The following is a 21,552-nucleotide window of genomic DNA, read 5'->3' as shown; positions in this document are numbered from 1 at the left end:
CAGAATGGCAAATGTGATATTGATTTTATATAACATTTAAATAAAAAAGAACTTAATACTGTGCTGTATTGTAGACACACTATTGTATGTGTTTGCTAACACAAATATGACCTATTAAAGCCACGGCACAACAGTTGTGCTTCTGCAAGCAATACGCAATTTCAAAAGTTGGACTAATCAGATAAACCAATGATTTAATGACCCTTTTATTAAGAGAGCTTTTGCTTAATTCCTGTATGAATTAGCTGTTTGAACAAATCAAATGAATAAATGACTCAATGACTTATTCATTTAGACATTTACTGCCACCTACTGGCAGTTTAAGTTTCTTAGATTATCATTTCAATAAAAAAAATTACATAATGATAAAAAAAACCTGTAAAAAAAGAAAATCCACATTAATAATAAAAAATAATAGTGATAGCTCACCCCAAAATGCAAATAAAATGAAAAAGGAAAAATAGTAAAAAGCTTTCTAAAGCTACTTTTTTAAAAGATGTATTCATGCTTTTCTTATGTAACACAATAATAGATTTAAATTATCTTTTGTGGGTAATGTCTCAGCTAAATTTGATGTACACAGCTTTTGTAGCCCACATATCAGTGACTACAGGGCCACACGGGCTTGTCCATTCGCTCCTGTTACGTAACATGCTAAAAGGGTCACACATATCTTAACGCCCCCTGTCATCTTCCCTGTGCCTGACGTCATTGTGTGGGCTCTGAGAGTCTAATTCGAGATGTCAGTTTATAAACAGTTAAATTATATTTTATATAATGATATTCACATTTTACTTTATTCATTTGATGCATCTTAGAAGTCTGATTTATAATATAGTGTGTATACACTTTTAGACAACTTTGAAAGTAGCTCCATTACAATGAAGTAATTTTATAGCCTGTTTCATAATCTTATCTCTCTGGCCAAGTTTTTTACACCCTACTGGCTTTGTGAAACACTTTTGATTATCAAATATCATCTGTAAGATTAGATAAATGCAGATTTATGGAGTGATTGTCATCTTTAATTTGTCGTAACACAGACTTTTGCCCATGACTGTATCGGCAGGTTAAATGATGGAGAAACATCTGGCCTACATGGATGCACCTGCTTCAATTGCCGCATGTTTGCATTTCATATTCTGTATGAAGCTGTCTGCCTTGACTTAATGCTGAGCTGTCTCTCTGTAGGCTGAATGTATTAAACAGACAGGATGTTTCCTGGGCGTGTGGATCGAAGACATTCCTGACCTATTGTTGAAATCCTAGTGGTTTTGATTAGAAATGCATCCAACCAGACATTGAGGTTCTCTTATCTGATGCATGTAGCTCACTGAAGAGTCCGTTTGTTGGTGTAACGCAAGCCAAACTCTTGTACGGAGAGAAGCAGGCATGCAGGGTGTGTGTGTGTGTGTGTTCGGACTTTGGCCCTGGAAGGGGTGCGTGTATTTATTGGCAGCTGGCAGAGCAGAACCATGAATCGTGATCTGGTAAGCACTGATTTCATTCTGCTTTGCTCTGCGCTTAGGTGATGATTTGAACCCGGTTTGTAATTGTTCTGTCTGCTTTAAGCAAAGGCCTCACAGCCATTGTGAAAAGTGAAGGATATGTTTGACACAAAGTGTTTTTGTGCTGCTTTGTTGTACACATCTTTTTAATCAGTGGCAAATAAGAGTGATTTTAAACTTTCAGTTTTAAAGACGTTTTTATTATTTACATTTTGAAAAACTTTTTAGCATTTTTAAGAAAAGTAAATCCCTTACACTTTTTATGCATGCAAGTGTTTAAGTTTTGATCATTATTTTCAAAATGGCTTTTAAATCTACTTTTCAAGGTAAAGTTGTTATTATTAATTCATGAACATAGTTATGTTTTTGGAGTCGTACCATGTTACATTTTACAACCTGAACAGACTTTTGTTATATTCTAAGCAATAATACCTTAATAATAATACCCACAACAATAATTATTATTGTTCGTGTATAATTAATTAATTAATAATAAATAATGGCAAATAATTCTTTTAAGAAATAAATTATTTTCATTAATATTTTTTTCTTTGTGATATCAGGACAAGTTGTAATTACTTTTACCCACCAAAAATATTACAATGGATTTTAATTCAAAAATTAAAAGCATGCTTATTACAGAAAAGGTGTATTTAGGATGCACTTCGATGCATTTTGAATAATCAGTAGATCCAAAAAAAAAAAAAAAAAAAAGTCATGTCATAGACCTTTCACCAACAGTGAGCAAATAGACTTGTCTTTATTTTTGCCAAGTAGTCTTGACCCTCATCCAAACTGGAGAAATTTATCCTTTGCACATGCTGCTTGGAAGACGTGCTTTTTATCATGCACTGAATCAATATGTCTTTCAAAAACAAACTCACACGTGGTCTGTGGTCACAGATTAATCTTTATACTTCAGTTCTGTTGTTTCTATCCGGTGGGTAGAGATTCTGCTTGGTCATTAGTAGTTGGCTGATGCAGTGGAAATTTCTACACAGATGTGTTTGCTTTACATCTGTTGTCTGATGCAGTTTCGCAGTGAGTCCAAGGCTGGTTCTGAAGTAATGATGGGGAACACATGATCAGTATGGCCTGTCTGTAAAACACTAAGTTTTTGGGATAGGATGAAGTATGTTGACATTCATTGTCTTGTTGTGGATCTAGACTACCCCCTGGGACTGCTGGATTGTTACTGCCCGCTCAAACCGGGCAGTCAGGAAATATCAACCAGAAAGGAGGGGGTAAATCAGCCCGTATTAGTTTCCCAGTCCTGTCAGCTTTGACCCTCCACAACAGGCCTCCTCCTCTTCAGCACGTAGGCTATGAGCGTGTGTGTCCTTCTCTTGCCAGAATGAGAAACACGCAAACCTTGCAAACGTTTTGTTATTTTGAGACCATATGCAGATTTATATTTTTTTAAGGATATTTTGCTCATTTTTCTTTACAGCTAAATTTTTGTACAGCTGTCTCGTGACCCAGTCTTGTTCTGTTTATTTAATAGGACTCTTTGAGGATTCCTCTAGTGCATTCATTTGTGTTATTGTTCGGATCTTGTTTTGTAATCTGCACTCATCAACGTGTATAACATCTGTTATGAACAAGGATGTGTTGAATCCTATGCATCCGTCAAGATATTTGGGTAGAATTGATTGTAGTTTGAAAGCGTCTGTGAGGTTTGGTTTTGCTGGTTAATGGCTCAGCCGGTCTCCATGGGGCACATTTCCATTACAGCAGAAACTGGCATTTCTCCTACACTTCGCTTGGCTCTCGCTCACTGTCATAAGGCTCAAGTCATGCGTTTGTGTGCCCATGTGAGTGTCTGGGTTTACACTCAATAAATATAGTAGCTTCAGCTTATCGCTCTCTGTCTCGCTCCCTGATACACAGTTACTGTAGGCACACAAATGTAGTCCTACTTAAACGCATGGTACATGCGTAATCTTGTTTACTGTCAATGGCTGGCGTCTTACACTGCAAAAATAAATAAATCAAGCAGTCAATAGCCTTGTTTCTACTAAAAATAAAAGAAAAATACATTAAAATAAAAAAAAAAGTTAAATTTAAATATTTGAATAATTATGTATATATATTTAAAAAACAATACAAATATCTTAAATGAAATTAAAAGTACTTTTAAGTAAATTATATATTTGAATAGAAGTTAAAATAAATTTACTTGAGACAGCTGCATATAAGATATTACGATGATTCTTTTGCAGTGTAGTAACTAATATGCAGTCATTATGGCAGTCAGTATGTTTCTCCAATAGAAACGCTTGTTGCTTCACTTGTCTGTGCACGCTGTGTCACAAGCAGAATCAAGCGTGAGTCAGAAATGATTGTCGTACAGTTCTGAGAGAGCGGACGGCTGTGTACGTAGACCAAAGGATCACGCTCAGCTCAGGTTTCAGCTGCAACAGCTGGAGACAAACAGATGTGAACAGCCGGGTAAGTTTTTTGCTGTTCTACTTTGGCCAAATCAGCAGAACAGAGAGATCAGGTATAACTTTAGAAAGCTGGACGGCTTCCCCTCGCAGACAGAGCTGGAAACTGAGATTTTCTCTGCCAGGAGCTGATTTATGACAGGATTCGGCAGAAACATCTTGTCTACCGTCAGTAGTCAATGTTAGTGTAGATTTTTTCCTGCCTTTTAGCATGGGCGAAACTGCAACCGAGGGAAAGCATTATCTTTTCTTCTTTTAGATTGGCTGTGTTTGTCATTTGAAGGGAAAGTGTATTGTTGTTTCCTCCAAAAAACATTGATCTGTTGCAGAAGGGTCTGAATGCAGTCTGGCATTGGTTAGCCTTCTCCATGTGACTGCTGTAAGAAATTAAAGGGTTGAGTAGAATGGCATTTGAACCATTGTCCACAAGACCTCTTGAGCTGCCATAAAAATTCCCTCAAGAGCGTCTGAATCCATTTGTGTGGTTAATTATTTTGTAGAGGATTTTTATCTCCGGCTCGCACTTGGGAGTTTCCGGCTGTAGTGTGTGAATGTGAATGATACTGTGATATCAAGCAAATGAAGCACATCAAAATTACTCCCCTGCAACCCCTTGAAACTACGTAGCAGCCGCATAACAACACCACTCATGATTTCTTTGAAACATATTATATAAATAGAAACCAGTTTGATTTTACACTGACATATCTTTTAAACCTTATCTTTATATCACCATAGTCGATGGAACACTTGGGCTTTGGTCGGTTTCTGTAAGTTCACATGGCAGGACGAATGAGATCACATTCCTGTGATGAAACAGACCAAAGCCTTTGAAACGATCCCTTCATGTCTAAATAGAACGCTGCCATATCTGTGCCTGGGGTTTCCTTGGCAACCCCCCCTTGAACATGTTACTTATGCCACTTGTTTAGCGTTGCTCTGAAGGGAACTTCATCTAGTCACTGTTTCACAGAGCACAGGCTGCAGTTTGCATACCAAGTAGATACTGAGTCTCCTTTTTTATCATCACAATCAAACAGTGCTGTTTAAAAATGATACAATTAATAATAAAATAAAAGCTTTGATTTCTTTGTTTATGCATTGAAATCAGGGCATTAGTCTGAAATAAGAATTCTAAAGCTTTACTTATGCAAAAGGATTTTGATGCCAATGGTCTGTTTTGTGTTATTGTAGTACATATCTTCATTTTAGTGTGCAGTACATAAAAAGTCAATGCAAAACTATGAAAAATTATGTAATAATAATAATGTGAAAACAAAAAGTCTTTTAAAAAAATGAATAATTGTTAATTGTTTTGTCAAATGTAAAAAAAAAAAAATATTTTTTTACTTGCATGTTCGCCTTTAAACCCAGTGTAATCTGTGTATTGCATCTTGCAGCCTTTTAAAAGATAGGAAACATTTTCTTCACTCGGTTTTCACTTTTCTTGCAATTGTTTGTTTTTGCAGACTGATGAATGATTTAAAGCTTGCCGTGGTCCTGCGCCATGGTAGACATGCCAAGCCTGTACAGTCCCTTGTCCCCGCTGGGGGATCCAATTCTGGACAGCCCTCTGTGTGGAGAGCTCATTGGTGACATGGAGGTGCTGGAGGACATCTCACAGTCCCTCAGTGATGAAACCTTCAACTCCCTTCATGTGCTGGACTACCAGAGCAACAATACAGCAGCAGGCAGCTCAACTGGCTTAGGTAGAGCATACAGACACACACACACCATCCTAACCAATCAGGCCCCTTAATAAACGTAAAAAAAAAAAAAAGAACACTGTCAATTTAAAGAATTAAACCTTTGCATTCATCTTATGGTACAGTATATAAACAAGTTTGTACACACTTGTCAGTTTTAGCTTAAAATTAGTTCTTCAAATGATGTGTATTATTTTATATTATACAATTTGTAAAAAATTACATTCCTGCCTTTTAAAAAAAATAATTCGTTTCATCTGTAAAAAATAAAAATGATGGTCACACTTTATTTTAAGGTCCAATTCTCACCATTACAAACCATTAACTATGACTTTTGCCTCAATAAACTCCTAATTTGCTGCTTATTAATAGTAAGTAAGATAGCTGTTAAGTTTAGGTATTGGGTAGGATTAGGGATGTAGAATATGCTCATGCAGAATATGTGCTTTATAATACTAATAAACAGCCAATATATTAATAACAGGCATGCTAATAAACAACTAGTTTATAGCGAGAATTGGTCTCTATATTAAAGTGTTACCAAAATAATCATTAAAAAAATATGTTGGGTCAGTGTAAATATATACATAGGCCCATGGGTGTGTTTGTCTCGTAGATGTCTTAACACCAGCATCTAGTCCATCCTCAGAAGTGTTTGCGTCCAGCACGGTTCAGGACGGGAACTCTTCTGGTTCTCTGGCCCTCGAGTGCCGCATCTGCACCGACCGGGCCTCTGGTTTCCACTACGGAGTGCACGCATGCGAAGGGTGCAAGGTAAGCACACACGCAATGCGCACAGTGGAAAATTCTCACACGAGTACCAAGAGGCAGTACCAGAACGCCCTCAACTTTTTCCTGCTTGGCATTAGTGCAAACGCTGTGTTACACTTTCATAACCACAAACCTATCCGGGACAGAAAACACTTGTGCACACACACCAGGGTCAACAGAAAGCACATGAGTTTCTGTACTATTTTCATAGCTGCTTTTGCAAAAAGACTGAGAGTTCCCCCAAGGCTTGTTCTCCCTTCGTACATGTGAGGTGAAGCGTGTACAAGAGCTGTTGCTGCATGCGGTGCATGTCAAATTCATCAGTAGGACTGCACACAACACACCCCAGCTGACATGAGCCTGGGTCACGACTGAAGTTAACTACTGCCAGCCCAGTTATTGGAATGTGACGTGTTTTTCTCCAGCAAGAGCAGACTTTGATCGTTGGCACCCCTTAGGGTGCAATTAAGCCACAACGATTACAACAGCGTTTATTGCTGATGCGGTTTACCACTCTTTCATGTTGTACTTTGGTGAGACCAATTAAAATATGCTTTATACAAAATTTGTTTTAGTTAATGGTTATAGTTAAGCTTGTTTCAAAATTAAAGGCTAATTAAAAACGATTTATTTAATTATTTAGAATTTAAAGGAACACTGTCAGAATCGGTGTGGACCGACTTATTTCCTTATTCAGTTCAGGTCACTGGTTTTGAGCTTCATGCACCTTAGTTAATTATATAGTATGACATTTACACAGTGTCCTGACTAGAAATTATGTCACAAAGCAACAGGCACTAAAAGCAATACTTCCATGTAAATCTGCGACAAGGACATTTGTCTTTGACATTTGTCCAAAAGGGACATTTTGCTTGTCTCACTTTTTTCATTTTTTGTTTCGTTGTGCTTTGTCCCACCCACATTTAAATTTCATTTGTCTAAAAAAGTGTCTATTACACATCAAATGTATTCTGAGAAAATGAGGTGTGTAATACCTAGAAAAGCATTCATCTTAACTGCTTAACACTCTTAACTCATCTTAATTTTTTTCGTTGCGAATGTTGATCTGCCTTCAAAACACCTGGTAAAAGAGTCGCACGATAACGTGCGTCATCGCTACGACACACCCTTTACAGCATTGGTTCTGGTTTTGTTCACACAGAGCTCTTTCCGGGACTGAACCCGGCAATGTTACTAGGTCCCCAACACAGGATCGATCCCAAAATCAATCCCGGGACGTGTTTGCGTTTGGCAATTTGCAATGTTCGGCAATTTTTCAGGACCAACGTGCAGTGTCAAAGGGGCTTAACATATATATATATATATATAACATTATATATACAAGCAATATCACATGAGTAGACATGAGATATGGTTGTATATCAGCACAGCTGTGATTCGGCCATAGGCACAAGGCCGTAGGCCAAGTGGGAGTGTCTTTAAAAGCCCTCTTTTGTGCAGAACTACTTCCTTTTACATTTAAATTTGTTTAAAATAACACAAGCTCTGGATATTTTCACATTGTATCCAATATGTAATAAATCAGAAATACCCCGCTCGTGATTTTATTAAGCTTTTACATGCCTTAAATGGCAGTTTCCATCAAGTGGCTAAATGCAACTCTTGCTATCAGTTCTTACTTAAAGGGGTCATATGATTTTGATAAAATTCACAATGAAACACACAGCGTCTCCAGGACATGGCTGTGTTGTAGGGCTGCATGATAAATCACATTCGGTATTTAATGCGCATCTTGTCAGTAAAGCCGGTTCAGTAAGCAGCGGTAAATCTCCGTCATCTGCGCGCTTTCACATGGAGCAGCATTAACTACACAGAGCCATTGTTCACTGACAAACATAGCAAAACATATGCAAAATATGATCGTGATTCTATAGTGGAGTGGGAATCGGGAGAGTCTGGATTTTCCTGGTGGGCCGCGAGGGCCAGTCTGATAATAGTTATACATTGTGAGTTATTTTAGCAACACCATCTGGCGGCTGGATGTGCGGCCGCTTCCCGCTGATCAAACTGTGCAGCCTCTCTGCTCCACACAGGATATAAAAGTGCTCAACATGTTCGGCAGGTCCAACCATGTCTAGGATTTTCAAAAGTATAGGGGGATCAGTGAGCAGCCCCTCCCCAAATGGCATAGCCTGTCGGCCTTTGATGAACACCGAACACCTCTTTTTCCTAGCCAGCTTTTGGAAGTCTTAATGTCCGTGTGAGTGAGTTAAATGATGGAAATATAATTAATGTTAATACTATATTTTAATAAAAAGGGAGTATAAAAAATAAAATGAAAATAAAATAAAATTTTATAGTACACTTAGCAAATACAAAATTATATTTTCTTTTTATTTGTCTTTTACTTTTTTATATGAATTTTCATCATTTCAAACCTAAAATCAGAAAAGTTTTATTTTGGGGGGTTTCTGGCAAGTCAGTATGCGTGCTGCCGCAGTTTTAGTGGTGCCTAATGAAGCAAGTCAGTGAATGAAATGGCTCAGTTTAGCATTTTTTTTATCTTAAGTTTTATGCTTTCAGCTCAACTGGAGATTTTTTTAAGTAATCAGTAATCCAAAGTTCTGTCATAAACACTAGATGGCACAGATGGTCTCAACTCAGACATAATGACATCATAATTCACATGTTCATGTCAACTTGCATTACATGTGTTTTTTCATGAATTTTCCACAGGGGTTCTTCAGGAGAACCATTCGACTCAAACTGGAGTACGACAAGTGCGAACGCAACTGCAAGATCCAGAAAAAGAACCGCAACAAATGTCAATACTGCCGTTTCCACAAGTGCCTTGCAGTGGGCATGTCCCACAACGGTAAAAGCTTCAGAAAGAACACATCTCTATGACTTAGATTATACAGAATCAGTTTATGGCTTGATGATTTAAGATCTTTAATTGCTTTATCTGAAATCAAGATGGTGTTGCATTTTATGACAATAATAAATTGTAATACTTAGTTATTTAGTTCTCAAATTAAAGGTCAGGACAATTAGAGTAGAAACAAAACAGAGTAAAACAACAACCTTTACAAACTCTTAGCTTCGACATTATGACTTAGCACAAATCCACACCTTCCAAGTCCTATAAGAAGCAGCATGACCGGAGATGAACCAGGTGACATGGAAGATACGCCGTCCCGTTTTCTCACGAGACTTTGACCCACACCGAGGATAGCTTCTTCTGTTAATGGGCTAATGTCATGAGCCGCTGTTAGCACAATCCCTTCAGAGGCAGATCTGTATCATATCACACCACACACCCCCCCAACCCTAATCGTCTGCCCTTTGTCCCGGGAATGATGAAGTGGCAGAAGTGTGTTGACCTAAAGTTCTACTACTGTTTGTGTCTAAACTGGGGCTGATGATTCAATACGTTAATGTACCATGATTAATTATTAAAAAAATTAACGCAACCAAATAAACGCAATCATTGCCACCCGACCCAAATGTGAGTTTTGGGGATTTTCCTATAATCCAAGCAATTCGAGTGTCGATCTGCACACAGGCCAGCAATTAAGAAGTGTTTGTTTTTCACATTATTGTTTTTTATCTGCAATATTCAGTTTTTCTCAGACAGATTGACGAATGCAATTGCAACACAGCAGACTGTAGACTTGTAAGTCAGTGATGTGGAAATAAAACAAAAATTGAATTAATACAATTATTTAAGTAACAAATCATTATTTATTTAATGTAACATTTCACATAACATTAATTAGATGCTTTTATCTAAAGCAACACAAAAGACAAACAAAAGAACTTTTTTTAAAAAAGCCAACGATAATCATAATATACAATGTCAGCTTTATTAGAAAACTAGATTAGGAAAAAAAACAAGAGAGAACAATGCAGAAAAAAATATGTTTGTTCATTTTTGATTACTTTTTTTTAATAAGCTCTAGTATGAATAATTTAAACGTGTACAGTATGTGTTTTTGTTTTTATAAAATACATTATCTGTGGCAGTATGCATGAACATGCATTTGGTTTCATTGGTGCTGTGTGTGTGTGTGTGTGTGTGTGTGTGTGTGTGTCTTATAGCTATCCGTTTTGGGCGGATACCTCAATCTGAAAAGCAGAGGCTGAAAGCAGAGAAGGACGTCAGCGACAAAGAGCAGCACAAGTCCCAGCAGCCGGACACAAAGAGTCTGGCCAGACAGATGCATGAAGCCTACCTCAAACACTTCCACATGAACAAAGCCAAAGCACGCGTGTTTCTCACGGGCAAGACCAGCACTCCGGTGAGTAGTGCCTGTTTTAATTTTAGTTTTAGTCTATTCTTTGTGTGAAGCTGTCATTTTAGTTTTTATTAGTTTTAGTCACGTTCATACTCTTTTTAGTCTTGTTTCGTTTTAGGCGACGAAAACTGATAACATTTTGTCTAGTTTAATTCAATGAAAATTGTATTTTAGTCTCTTTTTAGTAACGCTATTCTATTTAACCCAGTAGTACGAGTACCTAGTAGTATAGACAAAACCAAAATTTTCTTTTAGCCAACCCCATTTCAAACAATGTTATTTTATTATATTATTGTTACCTTATAGACTCAAGAATACATCCATTCCAGACACAGACGACTCTCTGATTTTAATTTACTACATTTATTTTACCAACCAAACATGTTAGAAGTACACACACATACATTTAAATAAAATAAATAAAAACAATAAATAAAATATAATAAATGTAAAAAAAAAATCTTAAAAAATTTTTCTCCCAAAGACGAACCCTGGCTGTCTAGCCGTCGGTCACTTTCTCTGTGTCAAGGCTGATATATACTCGAAGTGTCTGCAAGTTCGATGAGCGCGGAACACATGACATCATCGCGGTGTTGCCGGAAGTTCGCTTTGAGTGCACAAATGAAATAGAATTAGAATTCATTTAGATATTAATTATACACTATTTGCTTAAAATTGTCTTGTGTTTGATGTGAAATACAGCCAATAGTTTAAGATTGTTTTAAGTTTGTACATAAAGAAATTATTAATTCATCAACTCATTCATTACAAGACTTGTACTTGCCATACTGGCAAATGACCTCTCACCGGTGATTCCCTACGGTTTTAGAGGACAGTTACTCCTCGTCACTCCTCTGTCATTTAAAAAAATAGTGCAACGGCGAACTTGACAAGTATAAAAGCCTCGTCCATTTGGGTAGGTGCGCTCGTGGATGCCAACCACCATTAAACATCAAGGAAGAAGAAGGTGCGCTCACAGTCAACAGAGGCTCGCAAAGCGGAGCCAGGCTAAAGTATAAATCCTGCTTAACTTTGTTTGTTGTCATCTTCTAAATAATGCCGCGAGTGGGACTTGAGGAAGTGATGTCGGTTCTGTCTTCACAGTGCGACCTGATGCAGCCACTGAAGTGAGACACAGGAAGCAGAAATACTGCAAAATTAAAAATAACAAGACTAAACGAGACAAAATAATGTTATAACATTTCGTTTCGTCTCGGTCAACGAAAATTTGTCGTTTTTATTTTGTAAACCACATTTAGTCTTGTTTTTATTTATCAACAATATTGCATTATAAATTTAACTATAGTCATCGTCACATGACCAGCATTTACGTTAGGGTTGTGTCCTGACAATAATATATATATACAATTTTTTACAGTTTACAATTGTGATAAAAAATATTATAACATTTTGATCTGAACAAAAAAATTACATCTATACATTTCAAAGAAAAAAAGTGCTAACAAGATTACTAAAGAAAACATAACAATTGTAAAAATAAAATAAATACAGATGTTGAACCTTTTTTTCAGTTTGTATTTATGTTACGAGTGGAATCACCAAAACTGCGCCGCGAGCACCGCACCAACTGGACAAACTCCCTCAAAATGAGAGAAAAGCTGCAGCCGCGGGGCGACCCTTCCGGCTATGGCTGCGCTCCGCGCGAGCCTCTTCACACTGGTTGCGCACGTGGGTTTCAACCTCGTTTACTAGCAGCGAACTACAATAACGATAACATTAGTGGCGTGCTCTTATGCTACAATTTCCTGTCAGTCAGGATTTGTTTAGAGATGAAGACTGCCATCTAGTGGTCGGGAAATAAACTCAAAATGAAACAACTGCCATGAATCTTGTATGATTTTTTTAGTTATTTTTTATATCGATATTCCATTTTTGAGAATCGATACAGTATCACCAAATAAAATATTGTGATACGTGTATCTATAATTTCCTAACACCCCTCATTTACGTTGCGTCTCGTCTCATTGTCATTTAAAGACCATTTTATGCCACTGATTATAAAATAATAATGTAACAGCATAAAATGTAAGAAGGTCTACACACTTCCAAATGACAACAAACTTTATTTTTTTTGAATATTTAGATCGTGGAAATTAAGTATACAAATATTACATACCTTAAAATCTTAATACATTTATTTATTTTTTAACAAAAAATGCAAAGTAATGATTAGAAAAAAAGAAAAATACACAACGAACTTGTATGTAGATTTTTTTATATCTACAGATTTTTCCCAGACCTTCTTTTCTCTGTAATTTAAGGGTGCACACTAATGTTGAAAAACACAATCACTACTTAGCAATCAGATGTCTGTATGCACAAAGGCACAGATCCCTAAACAAGACCAAATCTGCAGATGAAACTTTTTTTTTGTAGAAGCATGTTTTAAATTTTAACAAGCTCCTCACAACTACACCATGTTATGTACGAGAAGCTGCAAAAGATACAGGCGCAAGTGTAATGTACAAAACATGGTGACTAAAATTCTCAATTAAATATAATGGCCAATATATTGCGTCACCAAAAATTATTGATGTCATGTACATATATTGTGCGATAAGTCAGTATATTGATTATTAGGACAGGCCTAAATGAAAGTATGTTTTGTTGTTAGTTTAAGTATTTGCGGGTCGTGTGTGTATGTGTGCACGTATGAATAATGAGCTTTAAAAAATAATGATCTTTAAAAAAGCATCATATGACCCCTTTAAAATATATTCATATAGAAATCAGTTCTAAAACATTAAAATCTTAAAGTTCAAAATTTACTGGTAGTATACTACTGTCAAAAATAATTAATTAATGACTGTATTTTAATGACTCAAAATGAAGTAACTTGGCAAGCTGCGGTTTCAAAGTAGCTTCCCCAACATAGAGTTCCCCAACACTGTCAATTGCTAATTAAGAAAACAGTGAGCACTTATTGCACAAGCTATTCAGCATACTTTAAGTTGCACGGTCTGAACGCACGCCTGTTCTCAGACTGTGCTCTCTCCATCCTTCATTGAAAGCCCTTCGTCATCCACGACATGGACACGCTCCAGCACGCAGAGCGGAAACTACTCACCCAGCTGCTGGGCAATGTGGCATCCGGAGACGTCTGCACTCTGCGGGAGAGAGAAGTGGAGGCCCGGATCTTCCTGTTCTGCCAGTACGCCTCGGTGGCGACTGTCACGGAGCTGACAGAGTTCGCCAAGGCTGTGCCTGGATTCGCCACCTTGGACCTCAACGACCAGGTGACTCTGCTGAAGTACGGCGTGTACGAGGCGCTCTTCGCCCTGCTGGCCTCCTGCATGAACAAAGATGGGCTGCTGGTGGCTCGCGGCGGGGGCTTCATCACCCGAGAATTTCTGAAGAGCCTGCGAAAGCCCTTCAGCGACATGATGGAGCCAAAATTTCAGTTTGCCACCAGGTTCAATGCCCTAGAGCTAGACGACAGCGACCTGGCACTGTTCGTGGCCGCCATCATCTGCTGCGGAGGTGAGATGCAGAGAGAGAAGTGGAAGTGAAATAGTGGCTGTCTTGAAAACATTTGGAAAGCATTATCTAAATGAAACGCTACTTAACAGTGACTAGCAGTTTTTGAAAATTGGCTTTACTCAGGAGTGAAATACTAGACATGAAATTGATACAGTGGGGAAAATATTTATTTGATCCCCTGCTAATTTGAAAGTTTATCCAGTTACAAAGAAATGTCATTTTTATGGTAGGTTTATTTTAATGGATCGACAGAGTACCAACCAAAAAATCCAGAAAAAAACACATTATTATAAGGTTAGAAATTGATTCGCATTTCAGTGAGTGAAATAAGTATTTGATCGCAAAACAAAACATGGATTAGTGCTTGGTGCAGAAACCCTTGTTGGCAATCACAGAGGTCAGACATTTTTTGTAGTTGGTGACCAGGTTTGCACACATCTCAGGAGGGATTTTGATCCACTCCTCTTTACAGATCCTCTCTCCTTATGGTTTCTTGGCTGTCGATTGACAACTCGTAGTTTCAGCTCCCTCCACAGATTTTCTATAGGATTGAGGTCTGGAGACTGGCTAAGACCCTCCATGACCTTAATGTGCTTCTTCTTGAGCCACTCTTTTGTTGCCTTGGTTGTATGTTTTGGGTCATTGTCATGCTGAAAGACTCATCCATGACCCATCTTCAGTGTTCTGGCTGAGGGAAGGAGGTTGCTATCCAAGATTTTACAGTACATGGCCCCATCCATTTCCTCCTCAAGTCGTCCTGTACCCTTAGCAGAAAAAAGTCTCAAAGCATAATGTTTCCACCTCTGGCCTTAACTGTAGGGATGGTGCTCTTGGGATCACAGTCAGCATTTATCTCCCTCCAAACACGGCGAGTCGAGTTAATGCCATAGAGCTTAATTTTGGTCTCATGTGACCACATAACTTTCTTTCAAGCCTTCTCTGAATCATTCAGAAATTCTTTGGCAAACTTTAAACAGGCCTGTACATGTGACTTCTTGAGCAGGGGGACCTTGCGGACGCTGCAGGATTTTAGTCCATTGCAGTGTAGTGTGTTACCAATGTTTTGCTTGGTGACTATGGTCCCAACTGCCTTAAGATCATTAACAAGCTCCTCCCGTGTAGTTCTGGGCTGATCCTTCACCTTTCTCATGATCATCCTTACCCCATGAGGCAAGATCTTGCACAGAGCTCAGTTGTGGTTTTGCCGGCCCAAGACTCAAACCCCCTAATCTTAAGGTTGTGGGTTCGAGTCTCGGGCCGGCAATACCATGACTTAGGTGCCCTTGAGTAAGGCACCGAACCCCCAACTGCTCTCCAGGTGCCGCAGCATAAAGGGCTGCCCACCGTGTTCATGGTGTATGTGTGTGTTCACTGCTGTGTGTGTGCACTTTGGAAGGGTTAAATGCAGAGCACGAATTCTGAGTATAGGTCACCATACTTGGCTGAATGTCACGTCAGTTTCACTTTTTTTTTTTACTTTCATCAAGGCCAATTGATGGTTGTTTTGTATTTCTTCCATTTCCGAATAATCGCGCCAACAGTTGTCTCCTTCTCACCAGGCTTCTTGCTGATGGTCTTGTAGCCATTCAAGCCTCATGCAGATCTACAGTCTTGTCTCTGATATCATTTGACAGCTCTTTGGTCTTGCCCATGGTGGTGTGAGAGGTTGGTACAAGTGCCTTATACACCTACCGTGCTGACATTAGGAGTAACTTCTTAAAGTGGAAGGACTAATCTGTATTCCACATGGGCACAAAACCAATATGTGGGAGTCAGAATTCTTACTGGTTGGTTGGGGATCAAATACTTATTTCACTCACTGAAATGCAAATCAAACTCTAACCTTTATATAATGCGTTTTTTCTGGATTTTTTGTATGATATTCTGTCTCTATCCGTTAAAATAAACCTGCCATAAAAATTACAGACCATTTATTTGTAAGTGGGCAAATTTGTGAGCAAAAAAGTGGATGTCATGTAGTTACACACTGTACTCCAACTAGAGCTGGCGTGTTGAAACTGGGGGCCGGGGGTCATACAGGAGTGCTAAAGAAGAACATTATTTAGCCAAATATAAATGTGAAAAAAAATCTTATTCTATTTTTTGCACTTACTATTATTCTGACACAATATAAATGGGTATTATATTTATATATATTTATATTAAAGGTATTTAGGGTCTTTTGCATTAAAGTTTGGAGACCCCCTATTTTTGAATGCAAACTTAAAGGACCATTTGACTACTACAGTAAATACATACATACAAACATAAATATTTTATTTAACCTTAAATACTGTTGTGCTTTATGAACATCTTACTCAATACTGAAGGAATAGTTCACCCTAAAAATGTAAATTCTGTCTTTAATTACTCACCCACATGTCGTTGGAAACCTGCAAGAAGGTTCATCTTCGGAACCCAAATTAATATATTTTCGATGAAATTTGAAAGATTTCTTGACCCTTCATAGACAGCAATGGAGTAAAATGTATTAAGGACATTGTTAAAGGGGTGGTTGATTGCGATTTCACTTTTTTTAACGTTAGTTAGTGTGTAATGTTGCTGTTTGCGCATAATATCTGCAAAGTTGCAGCACTGAAAGTTCAATCTGGCAGTTTAATGCCTACAAAAACAGCTGGTAAGAGACATGCAACAAAGGGAACATGTAACAAAGGGGGCGAGGCCATGTTGTGCTGCTTGCTTTAGAGAAGAGCATGTAAAAATCTGTGCATATATGAATCGTGATTCACAAGTTTCAAAACCAATGTTCTAAAGCAGTGGTTCTCAATCCTGTTCCTCACATCGCCCTGCTCTCCATCTCTCCCTCTCATTCTCTCTCTCATTCAGATCATCAGATCGGCTCCAACAAACTGTTCCATTTATACACTTATTTTCACAAAGCAATGAGAAGCGTTATACATGGACGTTATACACCCCTTTAAAATAGTCCATGTGACGACAAAGAAAGAAGATAAATTGCTGAATGGTCATTATTTTTTTCTTTGCGCACAAAAATTATTCACTTAGCTGCATAACATTAGGCTTAACCACTGATGTCACATGGACTATTTTAATGATGCCTTACTATCTTTTTGGGCCTTGAACGTCTCAGTTGTGTTGCTGTCTATGGAGAGTCAGAAAGCTCTCGGATTTCATCAGAAATATCTTAATTTGTGTTCTGAAGGTGAACGAAGGTCTTACGGGTTTGGGAAGACATGAGGGTGAGTAATTAATGCCAGAATCTTCATTTTTGTGTGAACTATTACTTAAATATCATCTCCTTTGCTGAACTTTAAGTAGGTTAGTTGTGGTTCAGGTTGTTTTTATGTCACCTTTGGAGTCCCACAGCCAGTAACTTTTGAAAGGCATGACATAATAATGGTCAGAGTGAGATGGGGATTTTGTTCTCTTTGAGGGCTGGCGAAAATAACCACAGTTTCCTCTCCCTCTGGTTCCAGCAGCAGCCGAGGAACTGCTGCCGTGCAGCAGGGACCTGAAAGCAGACGCTTCCACAGACCGCAGCTTCCTGGAGGCTGCTCTGTTTTCTTATAACCTATATACGCTAAAGAGACACAAAGTTAGCAGAAAGAAAAAATACATAATTCATGGACACACTGTACAGTGATGTCATGATGTTTAATAGAAATTTTGACACCATAGCAATTGAACAGGAAAGTCCTTTATCTGAAAAGTCTGGTATTAATATCAAAATGTGACCCTGGACCACAAAACCATAAAATGTTTATAAATAACCAACAATACATCATATGGGTCAAAATTATTGATGTTTCTTTTATGCCAAAAATCATAAAGATCATGTTGCATGAAGATATTTTGTAAATTTCCAACAGTAAATATATAAAAACTTCATTTTTGAATTGCTATGCACTATGCATCGCTAAGGCCTTCATTTGGACAACTGTAAAGGCGATTTTCTCTCTATTTTTTTTTTTTTTTTTTTGCACCCTCAGATTCCAGGTTTTAAAATAGTTGCATCTCAGCCAAATATTTTCCTATCCTAACAAGATACATTTCCATGCATGAATGGAATGCTTATTTATTCAGCTTTTAGATGATGTATAAATCTCAATTTCCAAAAATCTACCCTTATGACTGGTTTTGTGGTCCAGGGTCACAAATGAATAATTGAAGTAAAAATAATAGCATAAATCAGTTGAGTAATTTTAAGTATTTATTAACTATTTTACATGTCTCTCTCATGTTTCTTCCTCTTTCTCTCTCTCTGGATCTCCTCCGACAGATCGTCCAGGACTGAGCGATGCGTCACAGATCGAGCGCATCCAGGAGAGCATCATCCACGCCCTGCGGCTCCACCTGTTGTCCAACCACCCCGACGACACCTTACTCTTTCCCAAGCTGCTTCAGAAACTGGCCGACCTTCGGCAGCTGGTAACGGAGCACGCGGAGCTGGTCCAGGAGATCAACAAGACGGAGGACGCTTCACTCCACCCGCTCCTGCAGGAGATCTACAGGGACATGTACTGACTTTAAAGCGTCGCCATTCTCAGCAAGCACCAAAACACAAGAGCTCCCTCTGCGTGTGGGACAGGAGGTAAAAGATGCTCAGCTCAGAGAGGGAAAGAAGCCCGGTGGAAACATCTCTGTGGTGTGCACCTGCTGTGGAATCAAGAACTGCTGGGACATAACAGGGTAAAGCCAGCTCGCTGAGAAATATAGCACTAACCTTAAATAGGGAACAGACCTTTATAAGGTTGATGCCTAATAGTGCAATGGATGCTTTTGTAAATTTGCCAAAAAGTGGATTACAGGCGCAGTAAATATATGCCTTGGCTCACTCTAAATGCACCATTAAAGTGCCATATTTAGCTTCATAAGCATCTGTTTATAGTGCGAGAGCATAGTTGGCTTGTATTGTTTTTGACAAACGTGGCCACTGTGAGATGATGTGCTGCTGCTGATCTCCTGCTCCATCTGTGTAGTTTGAAGGGCGGGGCTTTGGAGATCACAGGGGGCGTGGCTAACAAAACTTAACTTCCAGAGCGGTTGATGTCACTCTGCACGTTTAAACTCAAGATTTAGGACCTGGAAAACATATAGAGTTGACTAACCTGAATAAGGGGTGATTTTTCATAAAATGGTTTGATGCTAGAATGAAATGTATAGAGAGAGAGCCATATAAATCCAGTTGTTAGTTACCTCATTTGAAACGCTTGTACATTGAACATAATTTGTTCTATCTTTTTTATAAAAATATTATTGTACACTTTATAGCACTCCAACTGTAATTTTATTGTACAAACGTGTTATGTGTTCTGACATGGTACCTGAATCAATTAGTAAATTGGTTTATTGATGTAATTTTTATTTTTTAAGGAAAATTTATTTTCGTAGCATTTCAATTTAAATCTACTAGAGTTGACAATCCATGAGACTTGATCAGAAAGTGCTTTGTAGACTGTTGCAGTTTTTAATGCATAATTTCTTTAGTTGTAGTATTCGGGTGCGTAATTACTGACTGATCTCATCTGGTGTTTGTAATTTGAAATGGAATGTCATGTTAATGAAAAATGTTTAAAAAAAAACTGAAATCAGCGGCGTAGACGTGTTTATTTCTGGCGCCATCTTCTGCGTATTCTGATGTAGTGCAAGCGAAAAGTGTAAAACGGAAACGCAGAGCCTGTCCTTCTTGACGCACCGTCGTGACGTCGCAGCAGCATCACGGCGCGCTGTCTGAGTGCGTGCTCACTCAAAACAAACAGTTAGGATGTTTTTGAATGGGACGCAGAGGTTGTGCAGCACGAGAAGCGCACGCTAACCTAACGAATGTGCACGAAGGGTCCGCGCTCGTCGTCTTCACCTGCGAGCTGTGTGAACTGCCCAGTCCCTTCAGCTTCTACGACCAGAAGCCGCCAAACACCAGTGTAAGTACAATAGTGTTTGTGACTGCGAAATAGCGCACGAGATGTTTAGTCTTCATAAGCAAGGAAGAACGCTTTTAGTAAAGCTTTAGTGATATACGTCGATGTAAACATATGGTATAAGGTTGCTCAAACTCGATCAGTGTGATCATTGACAGGTGCGCGCCGAGTATTGTTTGCTGTGACGTCCCGGTGACGTATGTGAACATGGCGATTTAATAGATGAAATAGATATATGAACATCACATTCCTAGCATTTATTTGAATCGGGCTACCAGACTGCAAAATGAAAAGTAAGGACCTGCCACGAGACACCCAAGAACAGAAATGGAGTTATTTCTTCACAATCATGTCGATGCAGTACTCTATCTGAGTAAATGATAAACGAATAGTCCTTTGTTTATTGTTTATTTTGATAAAAGCTTCCACAAAGTGGTTGCTAGTCTTCCTGGGGTCCACAAATCAATCCGAGACAAACGAACAAGAATACAGTTTCACTTATCACATCACAAAACTAGACATCTCAGCAGTAGCAGCGGGTAAAATATACATCTTCATATTTATAAGCAAATATAAACACGTGTACTCTTTCGTTTATGGTGAGCCATATTCCAATCAATAGAACCTCGATAAAGTACAGTGTTTTTCATCAAATTTGTTTGTGGACACAGTAAAAATATGTTTTATGTCTAAGTCGCACATAAACAAGCTTTTCAAAGAGAAAAGGAGTTTGATACTTGATTGCTTTATGAAAATATAACAAAAATCGGAAATGTAATTTAAGCTTCACCAGCAACCATGATAACTTTCGATGCATATCACTAACATAAGCCCCAAGTGGATAATGAAGCACTAGTCTGGCTGCTCTATTCTGACCCATCTGAAGGTTTTTTTAGGTGTTTCTCAGACTCTCACTTGACTTGACTGTAGCACAGATCAATACTCAAGATGTGATAAAACTAATGACAGTACCACATCGTTTAAAACTAAAGATGGAATAAATTCAGAACATTTCCTGGCTACCGCTATAAATTTAACCATAGTGCTTAATATATATGTTTGGAGCAGGACAATGTATAGTCAAGTATCACACCCAGCAGCTTAACATTTGTTACTTGTTCCACTGGCACCCCATTCATAAATCAATTCAAATCAGCAGCCTTAGCCAAAAAAAATTTTATAACTAAAAACAATACATTTCCTTTTTTCTAGATTTAAAATTAGTTTATTAATTCGAACCCACTTCGTAATCGTTAACAGCCCATCACTTAAATTTTCCTGAAGCTCAGTTGATGTATCTGCAGCAGAAAACATTGTCGAATCATCACCATACATAACTATATTTGCCTCATCAGCAACATATAGTAAATCGTTTATAAAGATAGAGAACAATAATGGACCTAAACAAGTCCCTTGTTGAACACCACAAAGTGTTTTTAGCCTCAGAGAAAGAACTAATA

General features: G+C 38.2%; 1 pseudogene; it reads left to right on the top strand.

Annotated features, from left to right (window-relative positions):
- LOC132105820 (peroxisome proliferator-activated receptor alpha-like) overlaps positions 1-19,813 on the top strand; it is a 65,859-nt pseudogene extending 46,046 nt beyond the window's left edge.
- The last annotated feature ends 1,739 nt before the right edge of the window (positions 19,814-21,552 follow it).

The sequence above is a fragment of the Carassius carassius genome, chromosome 26, assembly GCF_963082965.1.
Source record: "Carassius carassius chromosome 26, fCarCar2.1, whole genome shotgun sequence".
NCBI lineage: Eukaryota > Metazoa > Chordata > Actinopteri > Cypriniformes > Cyprinidae > Carassius > Carassius carassius.
Note: the sequence above shows the minus strand (reverse complement) of the source record. Positions and strands in the feature narration are given on the sequence as shown.